This window comes from Pleurodeles waltl, chromosome 5 (genome assembly GCF_031143425.1).
Source record: "Pleurodeles waltl isolate 20211129_DDA chromosome 5, aPleWal1.hap1.20221129, whole genome shotgun sequence".
NCBI lineage: Eukaryota > Metazoa > Chordata > Amphibia > Caudata > Salamandridae > Pleurodeles > Pleurodeles waltl.
This window is the reverse complement of record NC_090444.1, coordinates 237229367-237245207: the sequence shown is the minus strand read 5'-3', so window position 1 is coordinate 237245207 and position 15841 is coordinate 237229367.

Genomic DNA, 15841 nt, shown 5'->3' with positions numbered 1-15841 from the left:
CAATGCTGCTTTGCGTCGCGGTCTTCGACCGCCTACCGCCACGGTGTGCCACGCCAGCGCATTGACCTCACATCCCATTGTCACACTTCACAGGTCAGGCAGCCGCCATTTCAAGGGCCCACATGGCTGAATTTCTACGGCGTCACACAGGCCTAGGCCTTGCATTGCCACTCATACAAGCCATTCAATGCATAGCGAATCGTGTGATGTGCAAACTGTGGTTACGTACCTGTGGGTTGATTGACTCTGTGCTCCATGTTGTCCTTCCTAGGCACCGTCCGCTGGGACTTGCGAGGAGATGGAGGAATCCTCCCGTGTACAGACCGCTGGTGGACCTGTAGACAATGGAAGAAAGACATGTCATACTTACATACAGACTTGACCGAGCCACTATACAGGAACTGTGTGCCCAGCTGGAGCCAGACCAGATGTCCCCCATTCGCCAACCCACAGGGATTTCCCCACCTGGTGCAGGTTCTGTCACTACTCCATTTTTTGGCAAGTGGATCATTCCAAACAACAGTGGCCATATCATCAGGGATGTCTCAGCCTATGTTTTCTAAGGTTTTGTCCAGAGTGTTGTCTGCCCTGATGAAATACATGCGGAGCTACATTGTTTTCCCTGAGGTGGGAGATTTGCCTACAGTGAAGGGTGATTTCTATGCCCTTGGACATATCCCCAACATCATTGGTGCCATTGATGGGACCCAAGTGGCCTTGGTTCCCCCAAGTGGAAGTGAGCAGGTGTACAGGAACAGAAAAAGTTATCATTCTATGAATGTCCAGGTGGTCTGTTTGGCTGACCAGTACATCTCCCATGTAAATGCCAAGTTCCCTGGGTCAGTGCATGACGCGTACATCATGCGAAATAGCAGCATCCCTTATGTGATGGAACAGCTACAGAGACACCGTGTGTGGCTAATAGGTGACTCTGGTTACCCCAACCTGTCGTGGCTACTGACCCCAGTGAGGAATCCCAGGACAAGGGCAGAGGAACGTTACAATGAGGCCCATGGGCGAACTAGGAGGATTATAGAAAGAACCTTCGGCCTCCTGAAGGCCAGGTTTAGGTGCCTGCATATGACAGGGGGATCCCTAATGTACTCACCAAAGAAGGTGTGCCATATCATCGTGGCCTACTGTATGCTTCCCAACCTGTCTTTGCGACGCCAGGTGCCTTTCCTGCAGGAGGATGGTCCAGATGGTGGTGTTGTAACAGCTGTGGAGCCTGTGGAGAGTGAAGAGGAGGAGGACAACGGGGACGACACAGACAACAGGGACACAGTGATACAACAGTATTTTCAGTAGCACACAGGTACGAATCAACTACGCCATTTTACATTTACTTAAAGTCTCCTGCCTCTCTACTGTCTGAGTTCCCCCCCAGTTCCTGTTAACTGAGTTGTGACTTTCCCTTCCGTTTTCAGAGCTGTGGGCCCCACTGCGTGACCTCTGCTTTGTTTGCCCATGGACTACAGCTGTGTGACAGTGGTATGTTGTCATCACAATGTAACTGAACATTTTGGCACCGTTATGTCTAATACATTTGTTCAAAATACAAGCAGAGTCCAGAATTGTTTAGTGCAAGAAGTGATTTAATTCAAGTGCTAAATTTAAGGAACATGATTGTAAAACGGGGATGGGTGATGGTGGAGTAATGTCCATGGCAGAGTCCAGTTCTCAGTCGCACAGGTGCATTGTCCATATGCCTGTGGAAGGATGGAGCAGGGGCAGTTCAAGGTTGGACAGGGTGACAATGTGGGACAGTGGGATGACATCAGGGGGTATCGTTTGCTGGCGGGGGTCTTGTAATCCTACTCTGTCTTCTTGTGAGATCTCAGGTTCCGCTTGCGGGGTGGTTCTTCTTCTGCAGGAGGTGGGGTTCTGGTGCCTGTCATTGTGTGGGGGCCTCCTGTCCACTAGAGCCGGCAGAGGTGGTAGGCTGTTCCTGGTCCAGGCTAGTGACAGGGGCCCTTTGTGGTGCCACATGGTCCCGCAATGTGGAGACTATCTGGGTTAGGGCCACGACGATGGTCCCCATTGCGGAACTAATGTTCCTCAGTTCCTCTCTGATCCCCATGTACTGTTGCTCCTGTATGACCTGGATCTCCTGGAACCTGGCCAGTACCGTAGCCATCGTCTCCTGGGAGTGGTGGTATGCTCCCATGATGGAGGAGAGGGCCTCTTGGAGAGTCGGATCCCTGGGCCTGTTCCCCCCCTGTCGCACAGCAGCCCTCCCAGTTCCCCTGTTTCCCTGGGCCTCTGTCCCCTGGACGGTGTGCCCACTACCACTGCCCCCAGGTCCCTGTTGTTGTTGGGGTGGTGGGTCAACCTGGGTGCCCTGTAGTGGTGGACACTCCGCTGATTGATGTGTCCTGGAGACAGAGGCATGGGCCCGCTGGGTGGGAGCTGTGCTGGTGTTCCCAGAGGGGGTCAGGTCTGGTGTAGCCTGTGGCTGTCTGTGGGGAACCGACTGTCCCGAGGTCCCCGATGGGCCGGGCTGGTCATCAGGGTCCAGGGAGACAGAGCTGCTGTCATCACTGGGGGCCTCTTCTGGGGGTGGGATGGACATCTCTGGACCCTCCGTGGCGGTGTGGTGGCGTTCGGGTCCTGCAGGGGTATAAGAGTATGGTTATTGCTTCTGTGTGTGGCATTTCGTATAATGGGTGGGTGGCCGTGTCCCCCAGTGCTGGCATTCCCTTGTGGGGGCTTTTGCGACGGTGGCTTGTGGGGGTGATGGGTGTGTGCAGTGGGCATGCTTTGGGGATGGGTGTCCATGCTTTGGGGACGCACGCAGGGCTAGGTTTTGGGATGGGTGGGATGTGATGGTGAGCCATTTGCAAGGAGTTGGTGTGATGGGGGTGGGGGTATGATTTGGCATGCAGGTGGGGTGGGGGGAATGGAGTAGTGAAGATTTGACTTACCAGAGTCCATTCCTCCGCCTACTCCTGCGAGGCCCTCAGGATGCAGGATGTGCAAGACTTCCTCCTCCCATGCTGTGAATTCTGGGGGAGTAGGTGGGGTCCGCCGCCAGTCCGCTGTACCGCGATGTTGTGCCTTGATACCATGGAACGCACCTTCCCCCGTAGGTCGTTCCACCGCTTCCTGATGTCGTCCCGATTGCGTGGATGCTGTCCCACAGCATTGACCCTGTCCACTATTCTGCTCCATAGCTCCATCTTCCTGGCAATGGTGGTGTGCTGCACCTGTGCCCCGAAGAGCTGGGGCTCTGCACAAACTATTTCCTCCACCATGACCCTGAGTTCTGCGTCAGAGAACCTGGGGTGTCTTTGGGGTGCCATGGGGTGGTGTGGATGAGGTGAGGGGTGGTGTATGTGTTGTAGAGTGTGGTGAGTGTGGTGGTGTATGGTGTTTTGTGCGTGGAAATTGTGTGGGTGATGTTGTGATTTGCCTCTGTGTGATGGTGTACTCTATGCTGTGCTCTCTCTCTCTGTCCTTCACTCGCAATTGTGGTCGTAGGGGTTTGTGGGTGATGTGGGTGTGTGTTTTATAGTTAATTGGGTGTGTGGGAGTGGTGTGTGTATGTGTCTCATGTGTGTGTATTTTGAATTATCCAATGTGGTAGTGTTTTGTAAAGGTGTGTGTATTTTGAGCGCGGCGGTGTGTACCGCCAATGGAATACCGCGGTTGAAAGACCGCTGCGGGGATTTGTGGGTCGGAATGGCATGGGCGTATTTCTGCTGGCGTGACGGTGGAGGTTTGGTCATCGCCAGTTTCCCGCTGACCTTTGGTGTGGCGGACTTTTGTGGATGTCGGGTTTTTGGCGGTTTGCCAGTTGCGGGTCAGAATGACCGTGGCGGTTTACCGCGGCGGTGTTATGGCGGCCTTCTGGCCGGTGGTAAGCGACTTTTACCGCCGAGGTAAGAATGACCCCCAATGTCTTGGTTAAAGCTAATATTTCAGAATATCTGTTGAACAATGCTGTTGAAAAATTGGTAGTGATCGATATTCTATTGGCTTGAATAAGAGATTCCAACTTTTCTAGCTCATTTGGGCCTCATTACAACTTTGGCGGTCTCTTTGCAAGATCCGCGGGTGCCAAAAGACCACCATCTTGGAGGAAATCTGACTGCCGTTTTAAGGGTCACATCAGGAAAACCTCCAAAAAACAGCCACAAATCTGACACCCCCTAGACACAGGAGGGCGAGAAGGAGGCAGTTCCACCACCAGCACTGCCACAAAGACAACCTTCCACCCACCAGATTACGACCCACAAATAACCACAGTGGTTCTTCCATGACAAAAAGCCATTGGCGGTCCGAACCGCTGCATACAGAACTGACTACTGCCAGTACAGAACACCACATTGGACAGCTCAAATATCCCACACCTGACACACATCCAAACACCAGGCACACTTACTCACTGCTCTATAAAACAAACATCCATACAACCCACAATCTTTTGTGACGAAAATGACTACCACATATACCAAGAAGCCACAATCTCATTGCTCAGCACTTATGCACCATAGGCACATTTACACTTCACACTCACCACGCAACTGCACGAGCAACACTATACACACATCACAACTACACACAAACAACACAAACTATCACCACTCATAAACACCCCCACCTCACCATGCACCTTTCACTGCACCCTACACACAAAACACCCACCCACAATACAACCACCATGTCACGTCAAAAGCACCCATGCTTCAGTGACGATAAATTGAGGGTCATGGTCAATTAAATCATCAGGGTAGAGTCACTACTCCTAGGAGCACAGGTATAGCAAACCTCCATAGCCCGGAAAATTGAGTTATGGCAGAGAATAGTCAACAGGGTCAACTCAGTGAGCAACCATCCACATATATGGAAGGACATCAGGAAGAGGTGGGATGACCAATGGGGGAAGTTGCGTTTCATGGCTTCTCAACACCAGATAGCCATGCACAAGACTGGCAGTGGGACCCCACCTCCTCCCCCAGAGCTCACATTGTGGGAGGAGAAGGTCTTGGACATCCTGCATCCAGAGGGCCTGACTGGAATACCTAGAGAACTGGACTATGGTGAGTAACTAACACTCCCCTGGAACTACTTCAACCTGTCCAGCATGAATCCTCACCACGCAAACACTCCCCATAACACCCAATCTCCCACTACACCTCCCACCTAATCAAATAAATGTCCTTCTTCTGCATGCTACATCACCTCCCTGCCCCAATGCCCATACACACCCTGCCAAGTGCACGTATAGCACAGCTAAATACCATCACTCCCACTCCCACAATGCATTAGCCCATCTACATCAAAACCTGCAATGTGCACTTCACATCACATCTCTTCCATGTATGACTATTGCACTAGCTACACCAATTTGATGCTTCGACTGAGGACCACTATGTGGCAATGACAGCGATGCTAGGGCACAACACAATGCCAAACAAGTCCTATGGAGCATGGTACACATGTCACAATCCACTCTCCACAAACTGTGTCATCACAGCTGCACCTGTCATTGCCACTGCTGGGAATCAAGTCAAGCCACTGTACGCATCAGACAACCAATAACACCTCCATCATTAAACCCCCTCTCACTCCATCCACAGGTACCCCTGCCACTGCCACCATGGAGAGGATTCCAGAGACAGCTGGCCCTCCTCAGGATGAAGGCCCCAGTGCGGACCACATCAGTGGATGTATTGACAGTAACGACCTACCTGGCCCATCTGGGACCCCTGGTCAATATTAAACTCCCTACCTCAGCCTGCCCAAATCAAACCTTGTGGCACCACCATCTTAGCCAACCCTTCATCCCCAAACCTGTGCCCCGAGGCCTGTTCAATCAATGGTGTGCACCACAGTACAAGGACCTGAATCACCCCCTCACACCCAAGACAATGAAGGTACTCCTGACTCTGGGAGTGGGCACACCGTGCCAGGGGCACAGGCACATGGATGCAGGGGACGTAGGAGGGGACCGGTGGGCATGAGGATGGGACAGCCAAGACAGTCACCTGACCAAGCATATCCTCAATCCCAGGACAAGATGGGCTAGATTATAACCATGTTGGGGAAAACCAAAGGTTGCAGAGGGAATACCACCAGGAGGTCATGCAGGAGAGGAAGGCCCACGGTGCCACTGTGGCCACCATTGCAGGGGTGCTCAAGGACATTAACAACACCCTGTATGCTTCCTCCACCCACCAGCAGGCCCCTTCCACTAGCCACATCAGAGAGCCTTCTACATCTGTGGCTGCTGGTTGAATGAAGGCTCTGCCAGGAAAACCACAGGCTTCAGGCACCTCTTCCTCTGTAGCTGAGGACCCCCCTGCAAATGTGGACGTCCATCCAGACATCTGGCTGGAGCACTGCAAGTAATTGACCCTCTCCTGATTACTCTTTCGTGTGTGCCACTGAGACACCCTGTTGACTGTTCAGTGGCATTACTCCATTTCCCAATGGCAGATGGAAACTGGACCTGTGCTACCTACAGCTGAGCCACCTACTCTGAGGATATCATCTACCATGACCCCACTCATCGCCTGTTTGCAACTGTATGCACAATAAACACTAAAGATCACAGCTACTGCTTCTGTGTTTTTATTTGTACTAATACAAACGTTTGTTCTGCAAAATATGATGTGGGTATGCCCCCTAATCCAATAGGCAGTGTAATAGACTGCAGATGGAGACATCCTTTGCAGGAGACACAGTACAATACATATGTCCCAGGGTAGATGTAAGGGAGTCACTAGTAAAGCCACACACCAGAGTATATCCAATTATCCAACCTGAAAAAATAACATGACAGAGACTATCATCAGGATTGTAGGCATGGTACCACACAAAGCACATATGCAGTTCATAGTTGTTGTGTCCACTGCAGATAGCCATCTCAACAGGGCACAACAGATATGACATTAGAACAGGAGAATGCAGGACACATAACACAATACAGGCCTGTCCATAGGAGATGTGAATCTTGCAACCTGCAGAAAGTACACATGGTAGAGATGATACATTTTCAGACAGCACCTTACATGCATTCAGTCACTTCCCAAAACACACAGATAGGGATAGGTACACTTCACAACATCACTGATAATCCTAATCAGGAGGACCATTAACAGCACCTGATGTAGCTGTCCATGTGTTTCAATAAAGCACACAGTACATCCTTCAACACAAGACTGAACATGGGCCGTGACATCCCTGCTGCCAAGCCAACTGTAATCTGAACGGAGCCTGTGGCAAGAAAGTGTAACACTGACAGAACTTGACCTGTGGGAGGGATGGCTTGGGATTACGTATGGCAGGCAAAAGATCTGGCACCAACGGGGTACATAGATACATGATGGTCTGACGATTCAGACAGTAGGTCTGAATGATATGCCTCTCCTCCTGGGTTGCAAGCTCCACGAGTGGACGGTACACTGGTGCATGTCTCAGTATCCTCATGACAGGGTATCTAGGATAGAGAGGAGAGAATGAACAATGTAAAATGCACTCCACACGTTAGCACAACATATCATTATCACACACACCTAACACTGTAGACATGCCACACACCTGCTGACACATGCAATGTTGGCCATGCTGAAGCATTATGGACTCCATCCTTGCTGCACATTGCTGGCCCTGATCAATAGTATCTGACATACATCACATGTGTTGGGTTCCATATGTGGTACACTGAGCTGTCCTGCACTGAGCATGTATGTAGTCATGCAAAATACCTATATGATTACACCGCCTCAGTGCCAACATGTATCTGGAAATGCATGTCATATGGCAACCAGCAATACAAGGCCACTATGTCATGCATGTTGCATGTATGAGCCAAACCATGATGCCACAACATAGGCCTACTCAACCTTCACATGAAAAAAGTGTATGGCACACTTATTTTCATGCATCAAGGCATGATTTGAGCATAAAATGGCAGCCACCTGACCTGCAGCACTGGACAGATGGAAGTGACCTAAGTACGCCGGCATATGTCGTCATGGCGGTAGGTGGTCGCAACTGCCGTGCAACTCCTCATTGGGTAACATTGCTGCCTATGGGGGACTGGAGCCAATGATGATCACCGCTGTTGGTGACGGTCCTGTACCTGGTGACCGAGATTGCCAGTTTCTGCAGCCGTGCTCACTTGACTTCTGACATTCTTGCAAGCAAGACCTCCATAATCTGAGCTGCTGTGTACTGTCTCTGGGAGCCATCATGCCACGTCCTGCAGGTGATATGGCCCGAACCTTCACCCAAGAAGAGCTTGAGAAGCTGGTGGAAGGGGTCCTACCCCTGTATGGACAGATGTATGAGACACCAGAGGAACAGGTGAGCCCAATGCCACAGTCATGTGTGATAGGGGTGTGTGTGAGGGTGATTGGTGTACGTGTTCTGGTCAGGGAGTACATGCATGCAGGGGGCATGGTGTTTAGCTGTGTGAACCATGAGGATAGGTATGCGTGGGCTTTTGCTGGGTCTGCTATTTACAGTCCACTGATGTAGGAATGGTGCCAGTCTACATAACTTGTTCCTTCTGTCTGTGGCACTCATGCAGGTCAACACCCATCAGAAAAAGAGGATATGGTGTGCCATCCCCAAGCAAGTGTGGAACCTGGGGGTCACTGTCCAACAGAGCACCCACTGTTGCAAGTGGTGGGAGGACCTGAGATGCTGGGCCCAGAAGACCACAGAGGCCCAGCTGGGGATGTCCTCCCAACGAGGGAGGGGTGCCTGTCAGACCACCCTAATGGCCTGCATTTTGGCGGTGGCCTACTGTGGGGTAGATGGCATTTGAGGGCAGCACAACAGCCAGAAGGGAGTGAATACTGACTGCATCCTGGGACTTGGCTGGCCTTAAATGTGATTGGGTGTCTCACTGCAGGCAAAGTGACATTGAAGTTAATGCTGCATGTGTATCAACAATTGGTTATGAGTACTAGGCACCCTGGCTAAGTATATGTTGTAGATGTGTCCCCATGCTTTACTGTCAGTAGATGTACATCTCCCATTTCCATAGCTCCCCATTTCTGTAATGTGGAGATGCACTAATGTCATAAGCACACTTGTGACTCCGTCCTGGCCACACAATGGGTGTGAGTGTTAGTATCACCCTAGGCATTGTGTATTAGCAGTTCCAGGCAACTGCATTAGTGGCTCTGAGGTGTCAGTCCACTTTCATCTGTGTAGCCAATCCTGTAAATGCGACTGTGTCACTCTCCTGATATCACTGGGACTATATAGATCATGTACTGGTAATGGTATTGACACGTTGTGTGGCTGCCATTACAGCTCCACCACAGGACTGGCCTTCATGGCACATGGGTATTGGCCTGATAGCAGACTAGACAAATATATAGGTGATATGCTGACTGTAGGGGATGTGTAGGTGGCCAACCTGGGATACTGTAACATGTCAAATTGATCAGGTCTGATAGCACAGGTGATGCATTCCTAGGAGGTATACTTGTGGGGATGTGGGCTTCCAACCTATGGTTGGTAATGGAGGTGGTAGCTGCCCTGGGAGATCCATTATGTGTCAACATGGTGTGTACATGGCATGTGGGACATAGTCCTAGCAAGTCCTATGTTGCATTGCTGACTGACTGCCTAAACTGTGGAAACTGGCTAAGGAATCCATTTTATTATCCCCCAGGCCTGACCTCATCCTGTGATACTGAATGATGTACAGGCCTGAAAAACATATGCAGAAGGTTGGATGACCTTTAGTACATTAACCCTGACAGGCAGCTTGTAATGCAAGGCTTGCTTACAATAGACAGCTCATGCGACACGCATTGCTTCATTTGCCCAGCAACAGACAGACATCTCGATGTCCACATAGGTCTGAGGAGAGGTTATGAGGAAGCTGGATTGGTGACACCTTGGAAAGTCCCAAACATCTGAGAAATGTGAAGGTCACGCTTGTGGTCATCTTGTATCACGCTGCCACCATAAAATGTTATTCTACTGTGATTGGATAGATGCCTAATATATGTGTAATACCATGCATCTCCTGATCAACATCATGCCATGTACTTGATAAAGAAATGATCTTTCAGTTGTTCTGATTGGATGATGTATTTTCACCCTTTTGTGGTTTTCATGCATAAAAGATTGTATTGGAGTTCCGCAATTCAGACTGCTTCGCCTTTCAAGCCACAGTCTCCGTGCACGTATTATTAAATATTTCTGCTTGTACTTTAAGGCTGGCTGGTCTCTGGTTTGTTCCTGAGGGCATATAGAAAAGGAGGCTTCAACATATGGTGCAGAATGCGGTGTTTGGATTGACGATCTCCCCTGCCTGGCTCACAGCTGTTTGGGAGGGCCCCTGGCTCTTGTGGGTTTCCCTGCTGTGCTCGGAGTGTCCTCCCTGGAAAGGGTGCCAGTGCTGTGGTGAGTCTCTGTCACTTTCTGGTCCCCTCTGGTTTTGCCTGTCTGCTTTGGTCTGTGTCTCAATAAGTGGGGAGTGGAGTGATAAGCGGTTTAGTTGCTTCTGCGTTTTCCCATCTTCCTCTCCCTGAGCATTGTTTTTTGTTTCTGGCTCTTTTTCTGCTCTGCCTTCACTGGGATGGCAGTAGTGCCACTCCTGTTCAGGTGGCTACTCCTGCTTTTCCATTGGTGGTGGTGCGCCATGCGTCGGATTTTGGGGTTGTATGCTACTTTCCCTCTTCACTTGTCAATTCCTTACCCCTTTCTTTCTGGGCTAATACTGGTGTTTGTTTCCTCTGCTCCGAGGATGCGAGCAGGTGTCATGTTTTTATGAATGTGTGTAGTCGGTGGGGCTGCAGTGTGGTTGTCTGGACAGCTCGAGGGCTTGTCCAGGGTTGCAGCCTGAGGGGCTGTAACAGTGGAGCGGTCCGCCGTTGGGGCTGAGGAGCGTGTTTTTCCGAGACACCCAGTGGGGTGGTCGCTGGTCACAGCCAGAGGGGTTGTGACTGTTATGTACCCAGCCGGAGGGGCTGGGGGGAAACCTGGCCAGGGGGGCAGTAGTGGTCTGCCCCGGTACAGCAGGCAGGGAATGCGCTGCTTATTTGCCTGTCACCTCCTCGGTTTGGTTCTTCTATGAACTACTCTTCCGGAAGCCTGGTGCCCTGGGGGTCCTCCGGATTGTCCCCAAGGACTTTTTTGCGCCCTGGGTACAAGAGGTGGATGGTGGGAGGGGTATTTAGATTGTTTTATAGTACCTGTGTTTTGCATGTTGCCATTTGTCACATTGTAGCATTGTGTTGTTTTCCATACTGTTCAGTTTTGAGCGTCTGCTCTATCGTGGTGAGGGCCTCTTTTTGACATTGCAAGGAAACTGACAGTATTGTTTCTGTGGCTTTGCGGACATGTGTTGTGCTTTACAATGCCGCCTACATTCTAGTAGCATATGGGATGTCCCTTGAATGTCCTGTATGTGGAGGATAATATAAAAATACAAAATGCCTGAACTGAAGAATGGTTTCCTCCACATGGTGGGGGGCTGACAAGGGCAGGGAAGATTGGAGGATGAAACAATTAGGGATAATAGGGGCCTGCCAAGCTCTCTTCCTGTAGCGAGTGCACAGCCACGGGAACAAAACATTAATTTTTCTTGAGGACATTTGGGAAATACACTACAGACTGAGGGCACCACAACAGGGATCAAACACTCTGAGCTGCCTGCACAGCAGCAGGCAGAGACCGAACGTGAAAGCCGCACCCTGGCATGGCGTTTGATGGATGAGGAAGTGAAAAATAAAAGCAAAAAAGTAAGAGACATTATGAAAGAATTAGACAGTTATTACATAGCCAGGGTAAAGAGGAAGTGGCTAACGCAATCAGAAAACATGAACAGAAGTACAAACAGATATAAAATGAAATGTAAGGGTGTATTGGCAAGGGGCGTGAGGGATCACACAAATTACTATGGGATATGTCCACGTATGCACATCACACACAGCATAACATCAAGATGTGGTAGGAGGTGCTCAGCAATACAAACACACAGCTGGAGATCACAAGACACGGTCTCTCGGTATACAAAAGATCTGGATACATTGTTTAGCATTATTGTACCAAGAGATTTGTGGGAGGATTGTAAGAAAGTGATACACTGGCCTGAAATATGTGACCAGTACTGCAATTACTACACTATCATTTGGCACTAGACTAAGTATGGGAAAGGTTTGCAAGTAGACAAGGGATGGTTGTAACATGCTTACACACTGTAGAAAATTTAAGTTCAATTGTTAAGTTATCACAACTAATAAGACACAAGCTTCTGACTTTATTACTTGTTAGTGGCTTTAGGTTAAGATCCTCAGGGGGGCGTTTCACTGTACAGCTGTGGATAGTGTACAACAGTGGCTCCCAACCTGTGGTCGGTGGGCCCACTGGGGTCAGTGACACATTCCCAGGGGGTCCGCAGGCCTGGCTGGGAGGAAGTCACTTCTCCAGCTGGTGCCTCTACAGAAACATGTGTGTGAGTGTTTTTATATTTATTACTTCCTTTCTTCAGCAGGTTTAAAAGCACTGCAAAGATCCTTGTACAGTGAAAATAAAAGCATCAAGATAACTCTAGTGATTAATGTACCTGCTGGGGAGGAATGAGAGTTTTGGACAGTGGCAGTTTTGACTGAAAGGTAGTGCAGATGGTTAATATGCCGGCTGCAATGGATGTGTATCATGCAAAGAACAGTATTTTATGTGGATGGCACAGTGGGTTACTGCTTTTGTCACAGAGATTCTTTAAGTTACTGTAAAGTTCATAATGGTAATATAGCACAGTGAGCTATGAACTGCAATTAAGGAGCTGTATGCCAACTGCATAGCACAAATTAGAAAGCTGTTTTTTCCCAGTCTTTCATTTTCCTTCTGCTGCTCAAAAGAACAAAAAAAAAAAAGGTTTGCCTGTGTAGAAATATATTCTTATTATTAAAGACAACGCTAACGACTGTGTAGTGTTCTGAATGCTGAGTTTGTGCTTCTCCAGACCAAGCACTCTTAGCAAAATGCCTACCAATGTGGATGCCATGTGAATCCTACACCTTGTACTCCCCTGTAAAGTGCTCCAACCCCCTACACTGGTATGAGAGGTGCTATAATAAAAATTCATTACATGTGACAAAGAGGATAGGGAGAGATGAGAGGCACTTATGGTTTACTTCCTTTCCCCACCACATATTTATGTGTAAAAGCTTTCTTAGATCTTAAGTACCTAAAAAATACTAACAGAAATAGCTCCGGAAATAATTAAAGAAATTGCCCAAAGGATTCACCTTTCCTAAATAAAACTAAAAAAATTGAAATGTTAGTAGCAGAGATGCAGCACCAACATTCCCAATAGAATGTTTTGATTTTTGCATATTTTTTAAACATAAAATAATTATGGGGGTCATTACAACCCTGGCGGACGGTGTTAAAGGTGCGGCAATACCGCAAACAGGCCGGCGGACAAAAAAAGGGAATTATGACCCTGGTGGAAACCGCCAACAAAGACAGCCACTTTAACACACCACCCACCACGGCGGTACAGACAAGCAGTGCAGCGGTCACAACCAACAGACAGGCAGAAGACAATGTACCTCCCATAGTATCACAACCTACCAATCAGCCACCTTTTCCGGGGCGAATTTACCGTGGATAAAAACACGACGGAAACAGTTACTGCAATGGGAAAACGCTCACCTGAACACATCCCACGAGGAAGGAGGACTCCATGGAGCCGGAATTACAAATTCTACCGGCCCTTGTATTCCTGCTCATCTACGAAGAGCAACGCCGGCGTGGGCGAAGACAACGGTGAGTACTGCACCTATGACATAGGGGAGGGGGGAGGCAAAAGTTAGGGGGACACACACGAAACACCCCCACCCCCACCCTCGCATATTACAACACACACACCAATGCATTTACAAACATCAGAGTAACAACCCACAATCCCCCCGGAAGAATGCAAAGACAAAACAAAATCAGTTCAAACATTGTAATGTATCAATATACATGTTTAAAAAATATACAGATATATTATAAAATCATTCAAAAATATATACATTACGAGAAGTAGTGCAGATATGCACATATCAATGTCTGTGCACCACTAGTCCAAAAATGCATGGGCGAGGCCCACAAAAGATACCTGTCCACAATCGGAGAGAACACTGCCGGGGCATCAGATAGAAATACAACAGGCACCTCAGGGGGCAGGTAAGGGGGAGCACCTCAGCCGGATGAGTGCAAAGCCAGATCCACGACGGGGCTCCATGCCCATTGATGTATCCTGGGGAGTGCAAAGCCACAGCCTCTCAAGTCTCTACAGTGGGTGGGTTGCCCACTGTACCATCCTGGGGAGTGCAAAGCCACAGTCTCTCAAGTCTCTACAGTGGGTGGCTTGCCCACTGTACCATCCTGGGGAGTGCAAAGCCACAGTCTCTCAAGTCTCTATAGTGGGTGGCTTGCCCACTGTACCATCCTGGGGAGTGCAAAGCCACAGTTTTGCAAGTAGATAACAGCCTCCACTGGCTCTGGAGGGGGACTGGTGCCCAGACTGGATTGGTCTCCCCGTGAAAGTTCCTGTCCCGTCACTGTCCCAGCTGCACATGGGATGACGATGCTTGATGTGGCGGTCTTTTCATTCTTCCCCGGTGCATGCCCTGTTCAGCGGTGCTTTGCCATGGCGGTCTCTGTACTGTTCAGCGGTGCTTTGCCATGGCGGTCTCTGGACTGTTCAGCGGTGTTTTGCCATGGCAGTCTCTGGACTGTTCAGCGGTGCTTTGCCATGGCGGTCTCTGGACTGTTCAGTGGTGCTTTGCCATGGTGGTTCAGGACTGTTCAGCGGTGCTTTGCCATGGCGGTTCAGGACTGTTCAGCGGTGCTTTGCCATGGCGGTTCTGGACTGTTCAGCAGTGCTTTGCCATGGCGGTCTCTGGACTGTTCAGCGGTGCTTTGCCATGGCGGTTCAGGACTGTTCAGCTGTGCTTTGCCATGGTGGTTCTGGACTATTCAGCGGTGCTTTGCCATGGCGGTTCAGGACTGTTCAGCGGTGCTTTGCCATGGCGTCTCTGGACTGTTCAGCGGTGCTTTGCCATGGCAGTCTCTGGACTGTTCAGCGGTGCTTTGCCATGGCGGTCTCTAGACTGTTCAGCGGTGCTTTGCCGTGGCGGTTCAGGACTGTTCAGCGGTGCTTTGCCATCGCGGTTCCGGACTGTTCAGCGGTGCTTTGCCATGGCGGTTCTGGACTGTTCAGCGGTGCTTTGCCATGGCGGTCCAGGACTGTTCAGTGGTGCTTTGCCATGGCGGTCTCTGGATTGTTCAGCGGTGCTTTGCCATGGCGGTCTCTGGACTGTTCAGCGGTGCTTTGCCATGGCGGTCTCTGGACTGTTCAGCGGTGCTTTTCCATGGCGGTTCTGGACTGTTCAGCGGTGCTTTGCCATGGCGGTCTCTGGACTGTTCAGCGGTGCTTTGCTATGGCGGTCTCTGGACTGTTCAGCGGTGCTTTGCCATGGCGGTCTCTGGACTGTTAAGCAGTGCTTTGCCATGGCGGTTCTTGACTGTTCAGCGGTGCTTTGCCATGGCGGTCTCTGGACTGTTCAGCGGTGCTTTGCTATGGCGGTCTCTGGACTGTTCAGCGGTGCTTTGCCATGGCGGTCTCTGGACTGTTAAACAGTGTTTTGCCATGGCGGTCTCTGGACTGTTCAGCGGTGCTTTGCCATGGCGGTTCAGGACTGTTCAGCGGTGCTTTGCCATGGCGGTTCTGGACTGTTCAGCGGTGCTTTGCCATGGCGGTTCAGGACTGTTCAGCGGTGCTTTGGCATGGCGGTCTCTGGACTGTTCAGCGGTACTTTGCCATGGCGGTCTCTGGACTGTTCAGCGGTGCTTTGCCATGGCGGTTCAG